Here is a 19,646-nt window from a genome sequence, read left to right on the forward strand (position 1 = left end):
GAAAATATGCAAACAAAACTGTGTTTAGATAATTGATACTTCAAACTTGCATTAATAAATCTTAAGGAATATAACATAACTTGGCTTCTGAGAGCTTCAAAATGTAATGAATAAAATGCTAAAGTTGTTGATAAACAAGCAATTGTTTTAATAATTAAATATGGTCATTTTAAATGAATTATGATCATTTAAAATTAATTATTTCAAATATGTTTATTTTAATGTATAATTCTATGGCTGGATGTAATAAGGAGTCAGAAAAAATACAAATAAAAACACAATTAATTTTGATGTTTTTAGCAAAATATAGTAAAAATGTATTTCGTTTTTGTTTTTTTAATTAATAAATATATTTATTTTTAGGTAAGATAAACATAATAATACAATTTATCTCTAGTATGGATGATTTAGTTCTTGTCACCCTGTTGTCCTCCCGTCTTGAAAAAAGGCTGTCCTCACTCAGATCCGCATGGAGCTGGAGGGGGCGTGGCCTCCAGCTCCGGCTGAAAATCGGGAGATTTTCGGGAGAATATTTGTCCCGGGAGGTTTTCGGGAGAGGCGCTGAATTTCGTGAGTCTCCCGGAAAATTCGGGAGGGTTGGCAAGTATGCATTAAAGGGGAACATTATCACAATTTCAAAAGGGTTAAAACCATTAAAAATCAGTTCTCAGTGGCTTATTTTATTTTTCGTAGTTTTTTTTCAAAATTTTACCCATCACGCAATATCCCTAAAAAAAGCTTCAAAGTGCCTGATTTTAACCATCGTTATATACACCCGTCCATTTTCCTGTGACGTCACATAGTGAAGCCAACACAAACAAACATGGCGCATAGAACAGCAAGCTATAGCGACATTAGCTCGGATTCAGACTCGGATTTCAGCGGCTTAAGCGATTCAACAGATTAGGCATGTATTGAAACGGATGGTTGTAGTGTGGAGGCAGGTAGCGAAAACGAAATTGAAGAAGAAACTGAAGCTATTGAGCCATATCGGTTTGAACCGTATGCAAGCGAAACCGACGAAAACGACACGACAGCCAGCGACACGGGAGAAAGCGAGGACGAATTCGGCGATCGCCTTCTAACCAACGATTGGTTTGTGTTTGTTTGGCATTAAAGGAAACTAACAACTATGAACTAGGTTTATAGCATATGAAATACATTTGGCAACAACATGCACTTTGAGAGTGCAGACAGCCCAATTTTTATCAATTAATATATTCTGTAGACATACCCTCATCCGCGCTCTTTTCCTGAAAGCTAATCTGTCCAGTTTTGGAGTTGATGTCAGCAGGCCAGGGAAGCTAGGGTCGATATTCTTCTCTTGATCATCTTCGTTGGCATAAGGGACGGTGTGAGCCAAGACATCCAGGGGGGTTTAGCTCGCTCGTCTGCGGGAACAAACTGCCGCCATTGCTTGCCGTGCTACCGAGGTCCTTTGTCCCTGAATTGCTCACACACTCCGGCAGATTCAATGGGGGTCTGGCGGCAGATTTCTTTGACTTTATCGTTGGAAATGCATCTGCTTTGAGTGTCGCAGGATATCCACACATTCTTGCCATCTCTGTCGTAGCATAGCTTTCGTCGGTAAAGTGTGCGGAACAAACATCCAATTTCTTGCCACTTTCGCATCTTTGGGCCACTGGTGCAACTTGAATCCGTCCCTGTTCGTGTTGTTACACCCTCCGACAACACACCGACGAGGCATGATGTCTCCAAGGTACGGAAAACAGTCGAAAAAACGGAAAATAACAGCTGATTTGACTCCGTGTTTGAGAAAATGGCGGATTGCTTCCCGATGTGACGTCACATTGTGACGTCATCGCTCCGAGAGCGAATAATAGAAAGACGTTTAATTAGCCAAAATTCACCCAATTAGAGTTTGGAAATCGGTTAAAAAAATATATGGTCTTTTTTCTGCAACATCAAGGTATATATTGACGCTTACATAGGTCTGGTGATAATGTTCCCCTTTAAGCGGCTGCCGAGAGCAGGGTTTTTCAACCACTGTGCCGCGGCACACTAGTGTGCCGTGAGATATTGTCTGGTGTGCCGTGGGAAATTATGCAACTTCACCTAATTGGTCCAAAAAATATGATTTGCAAATCAATAATTATAATCTGCAAATAATGTGCCATTGTTTAGTGTCTGTGCTGTATAGAGCTCGGCAGGGTAACCATGTAATACTCCATGTCAGTAGGTGGCTCAGGTAGTTCATTGCTTTGTAGAAGTCGAAACACGTCGAGGATGGTTTGTCGCGATCCCAATATGCAGAGCATAGCGGGAGACAGCGTGCAGGTAAAAAGGTATGTTACGCTTAAACCAAAAATGAACAAAATGCAAGTCCCACTAGGAAAAGGCACTGAAGCATAGGGATGGCTATGCAAAACAAAAGTAAAACTGAACTGGCTACCAAGTAAACAAAAATAGAATGCTGGACGACAGCAAAGACTTACAGTGTGTGTCCGTACATGACATGACAATCAACAATGTCCCCACAAAGAAAGATAGCGTCCACACAACTGAAAAAGCCTTGTTTGCCATAACAAAGCAGGTCAGGCAATAGCACTCAAAGGAAGGTGTGTCGCTGCTACAGGAAAACACCAACAAAACAGGAAGAGCCACCAAAATAACAGCGCAAGACAGGAACTAAAGCACTACACACAGGAAAACTACAACGAACTCAAAAAAAAAAAGACAACCTGGTGGAGTTTCATTTTTTAACGTTTCTGTTGGTGGTGTGCCTCCTTGTTTTTTCAGTAAAAAAAATGTGCCTTGGCTCAAAAAAAGTTGAAAAACACTGGCCTAGAGAGCACTAACATTCAAAAGTGTTGTAAGTATTATATCCCACTCTCTTACGGTTTAAGCATGTAGAAATACGGTTTAAGTTAGGTTTATCCAAAGCTTCATATACATGCTGATAACATGTCATATTTACAGTATTTTGGTCATTTGAAGCATTACCGGAACTTCTTTTCAACTCACACTGATTTCACAGAGTGCATAGCAACGATTGCTACTTCTGTCAACAACAAAGCATTCTGTTTTTGCTACCACTGATTATGGCAGACTTTGGGACACTGTCTTCTTTGGGACAAATGATCTAGCTATAATCATGAATTGTCATGTAGCACTACGGCTGAATGTTTCATTGATAAAGTACAAACATAAAATGACAGTCAATTACAATGTCCATCCCAACCACTCTCACTGGGCTGCCAACTGATGGGATGGTTGTATCTTTCAGCACTAGACTTGTGCTTGAAGTAAATTCAGGTAAAAAAGGCTGTGAGAAAATATGCATCATGCCGAGTCTTCTTAGTGATGTCTGTTTTTCAACCACATTTCTTATTTGCATTACTTGCTTTAGCAGTCTATTAGCAGTGTGAATCTTTGGGCACCTGACTATTCTATCTGACTCCAAATCCTAGGGAGATGATTCGATTCAGAATCGATACTCGATTCAACACGATTATAAAAAAAACAAAAAACGGTCTAGTTATAAAAACAAAAAGGTGTACATTTTAAAAGTAAGTTTCTTGGGTTTTTTTCAAATAGATTTTTTAAAATTGTAGGCAGATTTAGAATCGGAGTGAATAAGAATGTGAATTGAATTTGTTGTGCACCTCGACATTTTAAAGTAGCTTTCTATCGTGTCTGAACATAGTAAATCACAAAATTGGTTGTATGTTAATGTTATTTATTATTATTACCGGTCTCCGTATTTGATTTTTAGTCTTCAAGGCACCTGGCCTGACATGTGCTCAGTATCTGTAGCCTCTTATTTGGGAAATGATGAGACGGGTTGCGTAATTACTCACGTCCTCTCCAATACGGGTGCCCTGATAATACATTCTTCAGCCGGCAGCTGGCTGCCAAATCACTCAATGTGGTTTATCAGGATCATAGAGGTTTTCACAATTGTCTTGTATTATTTATAGCTACAGTATATGTGGTTTCCATGCAGTTTTGCCACTAAACTGCAAGAACCGACTGTTTATGTGGCTGGTATGATAAACTGCATGTTTACAATTTGGTATCAAAGTCAGAAACAGCATGCAGGTAGCTCATCGCGGTAGAGGACAGAACAGTGAAGCGATGCATTCCTGTGTTTTAGCAGCGCTGCTGGGTTCTTCTCTGTGATTGGTAAAGATATATCTCAGATCCATGCTTGTCAGGAGATGGCTTGAAAACAAACAAAGGGATAAGAATCTACTGCGTCCCTATGATGGAGCAAATTGTAAATTAGGACAGGGATCTTCTTTTTTTTGGTGATATCTTGTCAAAGTTGACTCCTTTTTTAATTATTTGAATTCAGAGCGTCTAATGATGCTTTAACTTTGATAATTTTTCCTGGTGTACACAAACTAGTGGGTGCAAATGGCATTATTGAACATGGGGGAGACCAAGCTGTCAGCAGATGATTTCAACTCAGTGAGTTATTTTTCCACTCTGTGCCTCAATCAAAATGCTTTATTTAAAGATGTACATAATAACTGTAGTGTAAACAACGTACCGTTTTTACATAGATAAAACATGGATACTGTACATGAAGTTTAAATTTTAGTAGCAGAAGTAAGTAACAGCAATGATAATAATACAGAAGTAATAAGTAGTAGTAATAATACAGACATATTAGGAAGTAAGTACAGCAATAGTGCAGCCAAACAAATAGATAGAAGGTAGAAGACACAATTAAGGACCCAAAAACATATCTCCTCTTTTCATTACCCTGAAAATAATTCTGTGCAATTTCTTGTTTGTCCAAAAGAGACAACTCATGGTTCAATTTGATTCAGATTATTTGCATTATTATAAACATATGAAGTATACATACAATATTTGGTGTATAAATTATAACACACCCTTTTCAAAACAGGTTACAAAAGTTCCTCTTGGCTGTTGACGAATGAAGTTTTTGCGCAGCTAGTAAGATTGGAGAAAGTTTTAAAAATAAACTCTCAAAAATGTTGAATGGATTCAGAATCTAAATAAAGAATCATGATTAGAATGTGAATCGAATTATTTCCAGCATCCCTCCCATACTTCCCAACCTTGAGACCTCCAAATTCGGGATATTTGGGGGGGGGGGGGGTTAAGGGGGAGGATTATATTTATAGCTAGAATTCACTTAAATTCCAGTATTTCTTTTATATATATATATATATATATATATATATATATATATATATAAATAAAATAAATAATTGACTTTCAGTGAATTCTAGCTATATATAAATATGTATTTTATATGTATGTATACATATAAATAAAATAAATACTTGAATTTCAGTGTTCATTTATTTACACATACCTGTATACACACAACACTCCTCTCTACTCATTGTTGTATTTGAAAGTGCAATGTTTTGCAGCCAGTAGCACAGCCTTTGAAGGAGCGTAGGTATGGGCAGTGTAATATTCTGGGTTGGAGTCAATAACCAGGCGAGGTGACGAAGTTACGTCTCTACTTCATACTTCAGAACCGACTCCCACACTTGCCGTCAGGGTGCGCGTTACTTTTTAAACCATTGGCCAACGGTTTACGTTGTATTGTGCACCCTGACGGCAAGTGTGGGAGTCGGTTCTGAAGTATGAAGTAAAGAGCGGACGTGACGACAGGCTGTCCTCACTCAGGTCCGCACGGACCTGGAGGGGGCGTGCCTTAAGTCCGGCTGAAAATCGGGAGAAATTCGGGAGAATGGTTGTCCCGGGAGATTTTCGGGAGAGGCACTGAAATTCGGGAGTCTCCCGGAAAATTCGGGAGGGTTGGCAAGTATGATCCCTCCTGAACATGGCACGCAGCAATCAGTTTGTCTTTTAAAATTCCGTCATTCTGCACACCTTAACTCACCATTAGCGTAGTACGCGAATGCCAGACTTAACTGTGGGCTGCAATACTTTGTGGCGTAGACTAGCCTACTTCAGTGGTTCTCAAACTTTTCTCCACCAAGTACCGCCTCATAAAATACCTGGTTCTCCAAGTACCAGCATAATGACCAACTTTAAAACACGGTAGCATAGTAGGCACAAGTATTTTTTTTAAAAAAGGTGTTTTTTTCAGCAAATATATTCAATATTTTTGGCCACTGTAACAATACACACAGTTTGAACAGTAACACTGTGTTTGAATATAGGAAACTAAAACACTGTACTTTAATTCAGTGATTCTTTGCAGAACACTAGATGGAGCCCACGTACCACTTGTGACAGAGTGTATAGAGATATTTTGGCCAACCCGGTTTCAGGCATCTCCTCAATGATCGGTCAAAAGGCACTCACATGACTTCAGAGCGCCATGATTGTTACAACTTTGATGCTGGCCCTATGCTGTACTGCACTTCCTCACTAGTGTGTTTAGAACTTTATTTAGACTCACTCTTTTGGTTGATATCATCAGGAAAACTATCGTCAGAACGACTGCAATCACATGCTTACGGACACAGCCGCACATGTCCTTGGTAGCAAAGATCATAGACCTAATATATATGGACGGTGCATCGATACTGCCTATTGGCACTGAGGAGCCGTGGGGCCGCCATCCCGAACCGGTCAACATCTCACAGGATTGAAGTGTTAGCACGTTTAATTTACGAACATACTTAGTATCGGCCAGAATACAAATACTGCTATTTAGACAAGAGCATTTTCCACCAGACCAGCAAACCGAGGGGGAAGATAACTGTGGTCAAACACAAAGACCAAATGTTGGCACATGGAAATGGGTGTTCTTCTGCAGTTTCAGCAGAGGACATCTCTACTGCAGAGAGGGGCACCGTGTTATCTTGGGATGCCACACAGCATATAAAGACATCAAATGTTTTCAGAATTTATTATAGTTAAGACATCATCAACCCTTCCTGACGCTCAGAATTAAATAGGAGCTCCAAGGAATCCTAGATGAACCTGTAGGTGAGCACATACCGATGAACTTGGAGCAGTTACGAAATCATCAGCATCAGTGCGTCCATATTAATGACAAATCCGATTATGGACAATTACCTGCACAATAAAAAAAGTTGTATTACTTTGATCACAGTGACACAAAAACCTCCAAGACAGCACCTTATAATGTTGTTTCTTCAAAGCAGCTCGATAAATTTCAACTATCACCATCCATCCATCCATCTATCTTCCTCCGCTCATCCGAGGTCGGGTCGTGGGGGCAGCAGCCTAAGCAGGGAAGCCCAGACTTCCCTCTCCCCAGCCACTTCGCCCAGCTCCTCCCGGGGGATCCTGAGGCGTTCCCAGGCCAGCCGGGAGACATAGTCTTCCCAACGTGTCCTGGGTCTTCCCCGTGGCCTCCTACCGGTCAGACGTGCCCTAAACACCTCCCGAGGGAGGCGATCGGGTGGCATCCTGACCAGATGCCCGAACCACCTCATCTGGCTCCTCTCGATGTGGAGGAGCAGTGGCTTTACTTTGAGCTCCCCCCGGATGACAAAGCTTCTCACCCTATCTCTAAGGGAAAGCCCTGCCACCCGGCGGAGGAAACTCATTTCGACCGCTTGTACACGTGATCTTGTCCTTTCAGTCATAACCCAAAGCTCATGACCATAGGTGAGGATGGGAACGTAGATCGACCGGTAAATTGAGAACTTTGCCTTCCGGCTCAGCTCCTTCTTCACCACAACGGATCGATACAGCGTCCACATTACTGAAGATGCCGCAACTATCACATTAATCAATAATGTGTAATCAACGCTTGTTTAGTGCCCATCGCAGGAATGCAAATTTACAGAGAATGAAAATTGTAAACAGTTACCAGGGCGGATAGATAATTAGTTTGCATCCATGTTTTTAGGAATGGGATCAGTTTGTAGCTTAACTTAATCAGTGTACTTTTAAGATAATGGAACAATGTAATTGCAGAAATTAGAGAACTCCCGCAAAAACATACACTGAATATAAGATCAATCCAACAAAAACAAAACTTTATGTTGAAAATCATTTAAAGGACATCATTATACAAACACACTTACCATCCATAACGTTGATGTTGTGTAATACAAAACATTTAGAAGCATGTATGACCTGCAATACATTGCAAACCTGAAAGACAATGTTGGAATTATTCATGCATCGCTAAGTAGCGTATATGATTGACATGACGAGTGCCGTGCTGCTGTGATCGTGACGCTAATAAGAAAAAGGATAATTTTGTTTGCAGTTGATTTCCTGCTACAAATATTAATCTCATCTACAATTCATGCCTGCAGTTGTTTTTACAGTGTGAAGTTCATATTTTGTCTCATTATTTAGCTGTATATATGTCTCTGTTGTTCAGCAATGTTTGCTCGTTATATCAAAATTCAGTATATTGAATGCTGTTGAGCCTATGAGAGATTTTTTTATCTAGTTTATTAATACTATAAAGGATATTTTTTTGATGCTCACACATATCACCAAAAACACCATAATGTGGTAATCCATGTTGAATAAAGCACTTGGCTTTCCTGTACAACAACAACTAAACTTTTAGTTTCTGTTATGACAGTAGAGAAGGAAAATACAGTGGATTGGACTGTATTTTCACAATATTATATCAATCACAATATTTATTACTAGGACTTAACATTACTTTAGTTTATTTGCACAACCAGGTCTTCGTAGTTATTTTTAGGCATAGCAACCACAAAAGAACACAAACTAATGCCATCTCTTCTCCTGCCTTACGTTTAGTTCTGCTCTCAAACACGACTAATATAGTAGAGAATTAACTCGATTGCATCACAGAAAGTTTCTCAAACAAATCAAATGTTCAAACAAACATTTTACAAAACATGGTCTTACTGTTTTCCACAAGATGATAACAGTGATATTTTTAAGAGCCATTTCCTTCTCCGTACTTTCATTTTTCCCCTGACTTTATGAACTTTAGGAGCCATTTTTTCGGGACTCTATGAAAAGCTCTATCCTATCTCTCTATTTAAACGATTGGAACACCCAAGAACAGAACAGCAAAACTGCATTTTCTGCTCAAACTCTACACTCACTCTCAATTGTTTTAATGCTACGCTCAAGCTGCTTGACCATCGTGTGAATTAAGCTGAGAAGAAGAAAAACATACGTGACGTCATATGCAACACAGCAATAGCATTGTCGTCAGTTGTGATCTAAGCCAGTGTTGTGGAATATGACTAAAGTATTGGTTCATATCCGGAACACTGGGGCCAAACATAAAGTAGCTAAGCTTTTAGCTAGCTGGCTAGCTAAATACAGTACAATAATCTTCGATTCACAAAATATACCCAATAGTCATGTTCACTCTTACTTGTGACAAGTAATCCCTGTGACCTGTTTGCCACGGTCTGTCGGTTTTTGCAAGAATTCACAGCACAATGCTCTGGCTTTGTGTTCTTTCTTGTTCCTTCTGCTGCTCAAAAAGGAGTACATGACAGGTTCAAGATGGCGGCCGAATTTCCTGCGCTCCAGCACCCAATGTCTATATATATGATGTCTATGGCATGGTACCACAGTTTGACCTCTTGGCCAGGTAACTCTGGGAAGAGAGATTTTAATCTCAATTAGGTTTTTTTTACCCGGTTAAATAAAGGATACTGATTGATTGATTGATAATTGCCTGCTTACTTTATATTGTTTAGTTTTTGAGAAAAAAATGCTCTGATTGTTTTTTGTTTTGTCATCATGTTGAACTCACCTGCTGTGTCATAGTAGACAATGTTCTGATCACAGGCACAGGCTTCGCTATGAGTTCTTTTTAGGAGTCTGATTAAAATTGCGCCTTTTGTGTACACTTTGAAAGCGCCATTAGCTTCTGTAGTGACACGCAAATGTTGAATTCTACATTATTCAAAAATCATCCGAAATAATGGAACATCAATCCTCTGTTTTATGGGCGATGTTTGTCTCTTTATGTAGGAAAAGTGGGTGGGAGACACGGCAGTATCACTATTCATGTCCTCAACCATCCCCCCACTGCCATTCAATACTGCTTTTTGCTTCGTTAACTAAACTTGAAACAGATATGGATACATATGAATAACTTTTTTTCTACCACATTCTTCTGCAACAATTTCATAGTCTTAAAGATGTTCTTTGGGATCGCTTACAACTGATTATTTCAGCAGATTGTTTGTTCAAGCAATGGACAGGATTCAAAAGAGTAATGTGTTAGAATTTCATCATCTCCAAAGTGAGATGAGCCGTATCTTAAACTGAGCCACTATGGCATTAACAGTGGAACAGAAGATCAGCACTGTAACTCTCCAACAAAAATAAAGGAAAAATAATTGCAGCATAGGCTGAACTGGTGATTGACAAGTCAGTGTGGGTGAATATATTTGGAAAAATCACCACAGTTATGACTATATTCAACAAAAAATTATGCAAATTCAAATTCGGTCTTTTTCAGTGAAATATTTTAGTGCTCATTTTCCAAGAAATAGTGACTATAGCATTTTACTATTTTTGCTCTGTAGGGCCGTAGTTAGCAAAATAATTATAAATTTAAATAAATAAATACATTATATGGGCGGATTTTCATTAAACTCTCAGGAAATGTCCGAAATGGGATACTGAACAATCGCATTCCGGGCCTAATCCTGATCATTTGTACTGATTACCTTAAGTTTACGCTTGTGTGGGTAAGCGGCCCTGCAGAGACAAAAGCAGTGGAGACAGACAATTTTTCAATCTGTGTCTTTCATATCTCTATAGAGAACTTCAACTTCTGTGTGTTTGTATGTCAATAGGTCTCACTCCTTACCTTTTATTCCACTATAGGTCGCGGTAAAAGTTTTCATCTGTCTTTCAAGAAATGTCAGAAATGAGATATGGAATAAGTGATTACATTTTGGGCCTGATCCAGATCATTACTACCTTAACTTAATGTATTTAATAATTCATTGCTTACTCTTTGTATATTCATTTATTTACTTACTCTATTATTCATTCACTGTTGTGTTCCGCGTTACTTTAACTTTATGCTACGAGCTTCAATTTCTGTGTGTTTGTATGCTAGCTCGCTCGCCCGCCTCCCCCCACAGGTACAAAGACAGCGGATGACTGACAAGAGGCTTCACTCTGTTTCTTTCATTCCACTGTAGATAGCTCAAAATGTTTCAAGAAATGCCAAAACTGGGATAAGGAACGAGTGATTACTGTACATTTAGGGCCTGATCCAGGTCACTGCCTGGATTAAGGACTTTTCTTGTTACCGTTTGGGCTGCTCTCGCTGAGTGCTTTTTCAGTTTTTAATAACATTTTCACCACTGCACAGCTTTGGTATATAATTATATATTACAGTGATATAGCTTTCAAATTCAAAATGTAATCACTCAGCGAATCACGGTTTGTCTGATAGCGTTTTTTCTAGTAATGTTATGTCAATACGATGCTTATGCATACTGGTGGACAAATACAGAATGTTTTGCTTTAGTTAATGAGTGCATCAGGTGTTGACTGTGCCTACTTTTCATGTTGAAACGGCTTCACCCTGTTTAGTGTGCTATATTTCAAAGTGGTTAAAAGAATGTCATGGAGGTCAAAGGCCTAATGTTTTCATGGTTATTTCCTTGCAACAATCTTGTGCCCAACATGGTTTTATTACACGGTCGTAAAACAGGTATACTCAGCCAAGGTTATGAAGGGTCATCGCAGTTTGAGAGCATGAAGCTCGTTTTACCTCATTGTTTGTTAAGTTCAAATTATCTCGTTTGTGTTTATCATAATTGCTGCGAAATACAACTAATTAATATATATTTTAATGGTGTTATAAAATATTTTTTTTCCCTTTTGAGACCTGCCCTTGGATTCTAATCATACCTTGAAGGTGCTAGGAAAAGTTTCAATGTATTTTGTTGTTTTTTTTCACTTTCAGCTTTCTCTGTCAGGGGTCGCTTAATGGCGTGAATGGTTTCGGCTTACTTTTTACGTCGAATGACCTTCCTGTCGCAACCCTGACTGGGAACCCATGCCCTCTGCCATAAAAGAACGGTCAACATCAGTCCTGTGGTAAAATAGTATAGAAAAGAATGCAATGAAAAAACAAATACCAGCCATCGCAATCAGACATGTTTGTTTGAAACACTATGACGTGCAACACAGTTTAGTCCTGGAGATCTGCTCCACATTGTAAATTAAAATAAAATTATTATTGCGTAAGGACTTTTATTCATATCTTTCGTGCCCAGCCCTTCAAAGTTTAAAGTAAAATCTCAAGTTTTGTGTAGCAGGTATAGATAAACCATAAAAACAAGTTTACAAAAATACAGGACCATTTCTCCATGTACCTGTTAAACAATTTCAGTCATATTTGCACTAAATTTGTAAAAATGCTGACAATTTTTTATTTTTTGTTTTTCAATTTTGAATTGTATATTTAACTGTTGTCAATTTGAATTCCAAAAATGGCAATAGCAATTCAACTAGTGATTTTTAGGTTTTTAAAATTTAAATGCATCAAATTAAATGATGTGTGAAGTAAGTCATATAACTTTTAGCATATTTTTACCTAAGGGTCTTGCAATGTCGTGGGGAGTGTGTGTGACCCTGGGAATTTATCAGTATCATGCACGATCATGCACAATCATGCTTTAAACCCCGCTTCAAAAAGCTGTGCATGCAAAACCTACTTCTTGCATTCTAGCCATAAATTCTGACCTCCTCATTTTAATTTTAGAAAAAAATCAGCACAACTTGTTTGATTGTTTTTTTTTTCGTAGGTTAACTTGTTTTATATACTGTGCTCCGGAGATAACGTTGCTGATCAGTTATTATTGTTGAATTTTACTTTTCAGTATCAAATGGTTCAAGTCAGTCAAAATATTTTCATAGATTTAAATAAGGATACTTTTTTTTTTCTTTCATGCAAATTGATGCACTTTAAATGTTTTCTGTTACAAACTTAATAAAGTCATTCTATATTTATTTCTTGTTTATTTAATGTTAATGCAGACACAATGTTATGCACAGATGTACTTATAACATTTTCATAGACAAATTATAAAATATATAGTTGCGACGGAGAGTGGAGGGTCTCGAAATGTTTTCTTCTTCCTGGTGGGGCGTAACAGAAAATAATTGAGAAGCACTGCCCTATGGTTAAGTTGTTCTCGGCTGCTCGTCGAATCCTCATTGTTGTCTACCCGTTTCGAACTATGTTGACAGGCCTCCTCGTACTGCTGTTACCGAAAAAAGTTCATTCAGCCATTTTACTTTGTCACCATTTAAACTTTTTACAGATACTGTACCGTACAGTAATACAATGCACGTGGTGTTTGTTATTAGCACAAACTCATAGTTTCCTGTAACCGCTTTTGATTGGCTAGCAGGCCAAGGATGCAAGGCTCAGCAATTCTGATTTGAAGACGTTGAGAGAATTTTATTTTTTCAAAAACTCATTCTTTTGTGGTTAGTTAATTGTGCTAATTAAAACCTAACATGTTCACTAAAAAGAATACTGGAATAAAGTGATTTATCATATTGTAACTATATGCATGTTCGAAATAAACTTACACTATAAACCGTGAACCATTTATGTCGATTCAATGTCGATGCAGTCCGACCTCTTGCCATGTTTATGTATGCTAAAAAGTCATAATACAGATATGAAACTTGACATGTTTAATTTAATTTATCTACATTAACGGACAGTAATATCATCGTTTGCATAAGTACTTTGACCCCCGACAGTCACGGTCAGAGGCCGTAACCGAGTCCGGAGGACCTGTTTCAACGGTCAAACAACCATTCAGCTATACACTGTCATTTTGTCATACAAAAGCAGCACATTCCTGCAGTTCTCTTAACATAGGTGGCTGGAGTACAAAAATATTGGATTGAAGTAAAATCACAGTTACAGAAAATTTTACTTACTCATGGTCCAACATTCTACTCAAGTAAAAGTTTTTGATTGAAAATATACTCACAGAACAAAGTTTCTTGTTACTTTTTAAGGTGGCTCTGTCAAATATTGTATACAAGTATTGTCAAATAAAATACTGTAAATCAACATATTTTTGGCTAATTCGAGCAAATGTAGAGGTTCTGTCCTTTACGTTGTCTGGTTTCACTTTCCTTTTCTTTAACACACTGCCATCAGAAGAGTCTGAGAAAGACAAAATGAAGGGAGAAGGGTTAACTAAGAAGGACAAAAGTGATGCTGTCTTTCTTCAAGCAACGCACGACTACTTATTCTCACAGTTGCACTCCAAAAAATATTTAGACCCAATATTTAAGATTTATGTATTTTGATTATATATAAAATGTCCATTTATTGGCTTACATAATGTAAAACACAGTAATGAATATGTAATAATGGGATGCATATTCATCAATTGTAAAAGAACCACGATTTCAACCTTACCTACTACCAATATATTACATTTAAGTAATGATTATGAATAAATCCACATTTTAAAAATAACTTATAGTGTTTAAGTAAAATTTTAAAGACAACACATTTATGCTGATTTTATGAATATGTAATACATCCATTTTAAAACTATGCTAATTTATAATTGTGTCATGTTTGACGACAATTAAGTGTTCTGTTCTATTCGAATAACATTTAATTTATTCAGGGCAGCACGGTGGAACAGGGGTTAGTGCATGTGCCTCACAATACGAAAGTCCTGAGTTCAATCCCTGGCTCTGGATCTTTCTGTGTGGAGTTTGCATGTTCTCCCCGTGACTGCGTAGGTTCACTCCGGATACTCCGGCTTCCTCCCACCTCCAAAGACATGCACCTGGGGATAAGTTGATTGGCAACACTAAATGGTCCCTAGTGTATGAATGTGAGTGTGAATGTTGTCTGTCTATCTGTGTTGGCCCTGTGATGAGGTGGCGACTTGTCCAGGGTGTAACACGCCTTCCGCCCGAATGCAGCTGAGATAGGCTCCAGCACCCCCTGTGACGCCGAAAGGGACAAGCGGTAGAAAATGGATGGATGGGATGGAAATGTAATCAAGTAGAGTACTTATTAATTAACTATTAACTAATTTTTGAGTGTACCTATTCTTTTGCCACTTATTGCTGTAGTATTAATTTATGACATTGTGTCGTAACACACATAAGGTTGCAACATAACATAACACAAATCGACATAACACAAAGATTGCCTGTATATTAAAACACAAACTTTGTCTCGGGAAGTTTAAAGTTTTGGCTCCCACACAACGAGAGACAAATATATTGTCCATACAAACACACATATATACGCACAATTATTTATACATACACACATACGTACATTCATTCACACATACGTACGCGCACACACAGGTACATACACACAGTACATGCATACATATACACATACTGTACATATACAAGCACATATGCATACATACAGTCATGCTTGTAGGCACGTTTCATCAAACATACTGTACGTTAACGTCGTAGCCCTAGGAGGAACTGGGTAACACACGGCACACTGACAAAGCTTAACCTATTTTTTACTATAACAATCTACAAGGTTAATATAGTTTGCTTCTCTTTCTTCCCATCCATTTATCTGCTTTCTTTTGTAATTCAAGTTATCATTACATATATGTATTGTTGCATTTGAAACAATTGTATTGTTGATAGGAGAGGTAATTATTGTTAATATTCATTATCAATAGTGCTGTTGCTATTGGTATTTGTATTGCTCCATTTGTAGTGCAATAATGTTCATTGTCATTTCTGTGTTATTAATATTTACTTCACTAACTGCTTCTTTGCTATCACTTTTCGTATCATATTTGTACATATCATATTCGCTGATGTTGTTCTGTTGTTGTCTCTCTGTCTTATCCCCTTCTTGTCCCCGCAATTTCCCCCTCTGTCTTCCTTTTTTTCTCTTCCTATCCCTCCTGCTCCGACAAACACTAGTATAAATTAATTTAATAAAATCAAGAACAAATATGACAACAAGAGAAGTATCCCACACTTCTCTTTTGTAAAGCAAATCTGTACAGCAAATATTGGCATCTACATCAACAATATGATTTGCCTGAGCAGCTGGACAGGACAAAAAAACAAAAAATTAAAACAACACAAACCTTAGTAAAAGTACAGGCACTTTTTTTTCATTATGACTTTATAATGTACAAATACATGAAAAGCTTACTCAATCACAGTAACTCAACTAGTTTCCGGCGCTGGTCGTGAACATGTGTGGACAGTATGGTGGGCGCTTGTCCGCTCTGCAGGAGGTCTGCAAGGCTTGGCTTACATGATTCCGAAGCATCACTTGAAGATGTTTAGCTTGTGTTTTCCTCTTTGATCAACCGAGGGGAGTCACAGAGGATATAACCACCCACGCCTGCCGATGACTCCATCGGACACATGAGGCGAGACCTTAGCTCCAGAGGCCACATCTGACTGTAATTCATGGCCAGTTATTAATGTTGGAGTGTTGCCAGGGAAGAAAGATATCTCGATCAAACCCAAGCATTTTCAATGATAATGAGCTTTGTTGTTGCCTACATTTTTCCCCATTCAACGAAGTGAACACTTTACAAAATCATTCAATTTAATCTAGCAGTCCAAATTGTATCAATCAATTTTGACACTGTGTGTTTTGTGAATGCCACAATGTTTATTTAAAGGCTTTGTAACAAGAAACAGATATGTGAATGGAGGACGCTGTATTTTTGTGTGTGTGTGAGGAGATTGCTGTGCATGCACAAGGGGGTGTGGACAGTAAAGTGCTGGAAGGCTTTAACAAGTGTGTGTGTGTGTGTGTGTAGCGTGTGTGTGTGTGTGCATGTGTGTGTGAGGCAATTCAGTCAGTCAAGCTGCTCCTGCCTCACCATGGCTGTGCTTTCTGCAGAGGTCCTTCGCTGGCATGTGAGTTTAGTATTTTATCATTTGGTCATTTCTCCTGCAAATTTGAAGAGCAGCAGCAAGAGGACATCTTTTTGTGTGTTAAATTTATAGCTTGGAACATTTCTCGAAATTGTTGACCAGGCACGTCATGTACGAGATGCACTTTTCAATTCCCTTTGTGTGCATTCTGCATTAAATTTCAAAAGTAGGGAGCTATTTTTAGAGACTGAGTTTCACCGTACCTATGAGTAAAGTTATTGTTAGGGTGGGGGAAGACACACTTCTTGATTATGGAATTGTGATCAATGCTGTGTATTTTTAATCACAATAAAATGTACTGTATTGTACTGATTATATTTCATTAAGAAGGATTTATTTTACACTCGGCTGCAGTGACTTGCCGTGTGGTGCATTGTTAGTGAGGCACTGGCATTCTTTAAAACTTTTTGTGCTGTAGTCAACGTTATTACAGGTTGTCTGTCCATCAGGGGGGTACCAAAACAAAAAATATACATTTTCACTTTTCACTTATTAAAGGGGAACTTCACTTTTTTTGTTCACAATCATTATGTGAGACAGGAACACGTATGTCTTTTTTAGGGGGGGGTTAAAGATGATTAAAACAAACAAGATGCAGCTAATTTGAGTCACTGTTGTAGCCTTCAAAGCCCTCTAAAGCAACTTCAAAACCCTCCATTAATGTTTTATATACACACTGCAAGTATATATTTAATGTAGTAACAGACACGTTCATGTAATGTAATATGTTCAATATTTAAAGTTAAAGTACCACTGATAGTCACACACACTAGGTGTGGTGAAATTCGCCTCTGCATTTGACCCATCCCCTTGTTCCACCCCCTGGGTGTTGAGGGGAGCAGTGAGCAGCAGCGGTGGCCGCGCTCGGGAATCATTTTGGTGATTTAAATCCCAATTCCAACGCTTGATGCTTCGGGAATCATTTTGGTGATTTAAATCCCAATTCCAACCCTTGATGCTGAGTGCCAAGCAGTCAGGTATTGGGTCCCATTTTTGGGATTTTTGGCATTTGAACTCACGACCTACCGATCTCAGGGCGGACACTCTAACCACAAGGCCACTGAGCTCTATTTAAATCATTTTAATCAATAGTGAGACTTCCTTTCTTGGCACGTTTATTTTTGTTTCCGTAGCGGCGCACATCTGACTTCCTGCAACAAACTTGTGTTCCAACATCCGGAAACAAACGCGAGTGTGCTGTAATCATGGCAGACTTGGTAACAGAAAATAAAGATGACTATTTATGGACAAATGAGGATTCACAACCTTATCTTTTTGAAGCTGAATATACAGAGGATGAACTGCTAAAATGAGCGAGCACGAAGAAAAGGGTGAGACGTTGGAAGATGGAAGCCGAGAGAGTGAAGTTGGTGCGATTCGGTCACGCGGAAAATCTTATGGAACTTATGAGCCAAGCTGTGTCGAATTAAAGGGTTGCCCAAATCAACTGGAAATGTCCCTGGACAGTAGGGATGGGAATTGATACGATTTTTCTGGTTCAGATTCCACTTTTGATTCTGCTTAACAATTCGATTCTTATCGATTCTTTTTTTGAAAAAAGATAAGAAAAAGATGGATTAGCATCAATTTAGTTGAGTTTAGACCTAACATGACCTTACAAAGCCAACAGCGAGGCACATAGCATAGAAAAAAAACAACTTCTGGTAATAAATTTTAAAAAGCAATTCTGTAAAATTTAACAAAATAAAACATGAAAATTACACAAGAATGTACCATTTCGTAATATTTTTCAAACTTTTAAGAATATCTGTCATCTACCTAGAAAATATACCGTGCAAAGGTTGTTTAGATTTATAAGGTGAAATGATGACATAGGCTCATGAGATATGTATAGACTTTTTTTGATATAATGTTGATGTTTATTGCTGACAGCTTATGGAAACCTTGAATCGAAAATCTCAGAAAATGTGGTGTTTTATTTAAAAGCCATGATCATCAAAATTACATTAGAAGCTTGACATATGTCACATATTCGTTTCACATTTGAAGTTATTTGCTGACATGAATGGACTTTTACACCATATTCTAATTTTATGAGTTCCACCTGTATAATATAATGATTGAGTGAAATTGTGGTTGAAGGAAAACATGCAACTTTTCTCTGACTACAATCGAACATTCACCAACCAAAGGAGCATCTATGTGGCAAAATGTTGCAAGCTTTTGACCACAAACTTAGTCACTGCTCAGAATATGTCTCCTCATGCTCATCTGAACGAGAAGGCATTTATTTCAATTTAATAGGTAATAGCGCTAACATTATAAACGGTATTAGTACCAGTTGTATTTACGTCAGAAGGACCGCTGCTGCCTTGGATGAGATCGGTGCAGTTCAAAAACGCGACATTAATTGCATGCTGTTGTTTCAACACATTGCTCGTAATAGTCGAAATAGCAACCTCCGAGTTATTAAACGTAGCGCTTTTTCTGTCCTTGTTTAGTAAAATCTCGTCAAACTTTGTTGTGTTTTTTCTGCCTGGTGCCGCTACGTTGCTGACGTCGCACGTTGCTGACGTCGCACGTTGCGTAATCACGTCTTCCCCACCCGGAAGAACCGTTAAGAGAATCGCTAGATGAAATGGCAAGTGATTCCAAGGAATTGATACACTGGGAACCAGCTCGGAACAACAACCGGTTTTCGATTCCCGTCTGTCCCCGCCAACTTGACCAAACAAACAACTGTCCATTGACTAAGTCACTATACTATTGTTCATAATACGTACAGCACATCACCGTACATTACAGTGCACACGCTGTCGAGCTAGCTGTGTACAAACAAAACATGAAGAAATGTGGGCTAATACTTTACA

At 38.4% G+C, this 19,646-nt stretch overlaps 1 protein-coding gene across 12 annotated transcripts in view; it reads left to right on the forward strand.

The window, feature by feature from the left end:
• The window catches only part of LOC133610666 (putative uncharacterized protein MYH16), a 113,656-nt gene that overhangs the window by 48,834 nt on the left and 45,176 nt on the right, over positions 1–19,646 (forward strand). The window lies entirely within an intron of this gene.

The sequence above is a fragment of the Nerophis lumbriciformis genome, linkage group LG11, assembly GCF_033978685.3.
Source record: "Nerophis lumbriciformis linkage group LG11, RoL_Nlum_v2.1, whole genome shotgun sequence".
NCBI lineage: Eukaryota > Metazoa > Chordata > Actinopteri > Syngnathiformes > Syngnathidae > Nerophis > Nerophis lumbriciformis.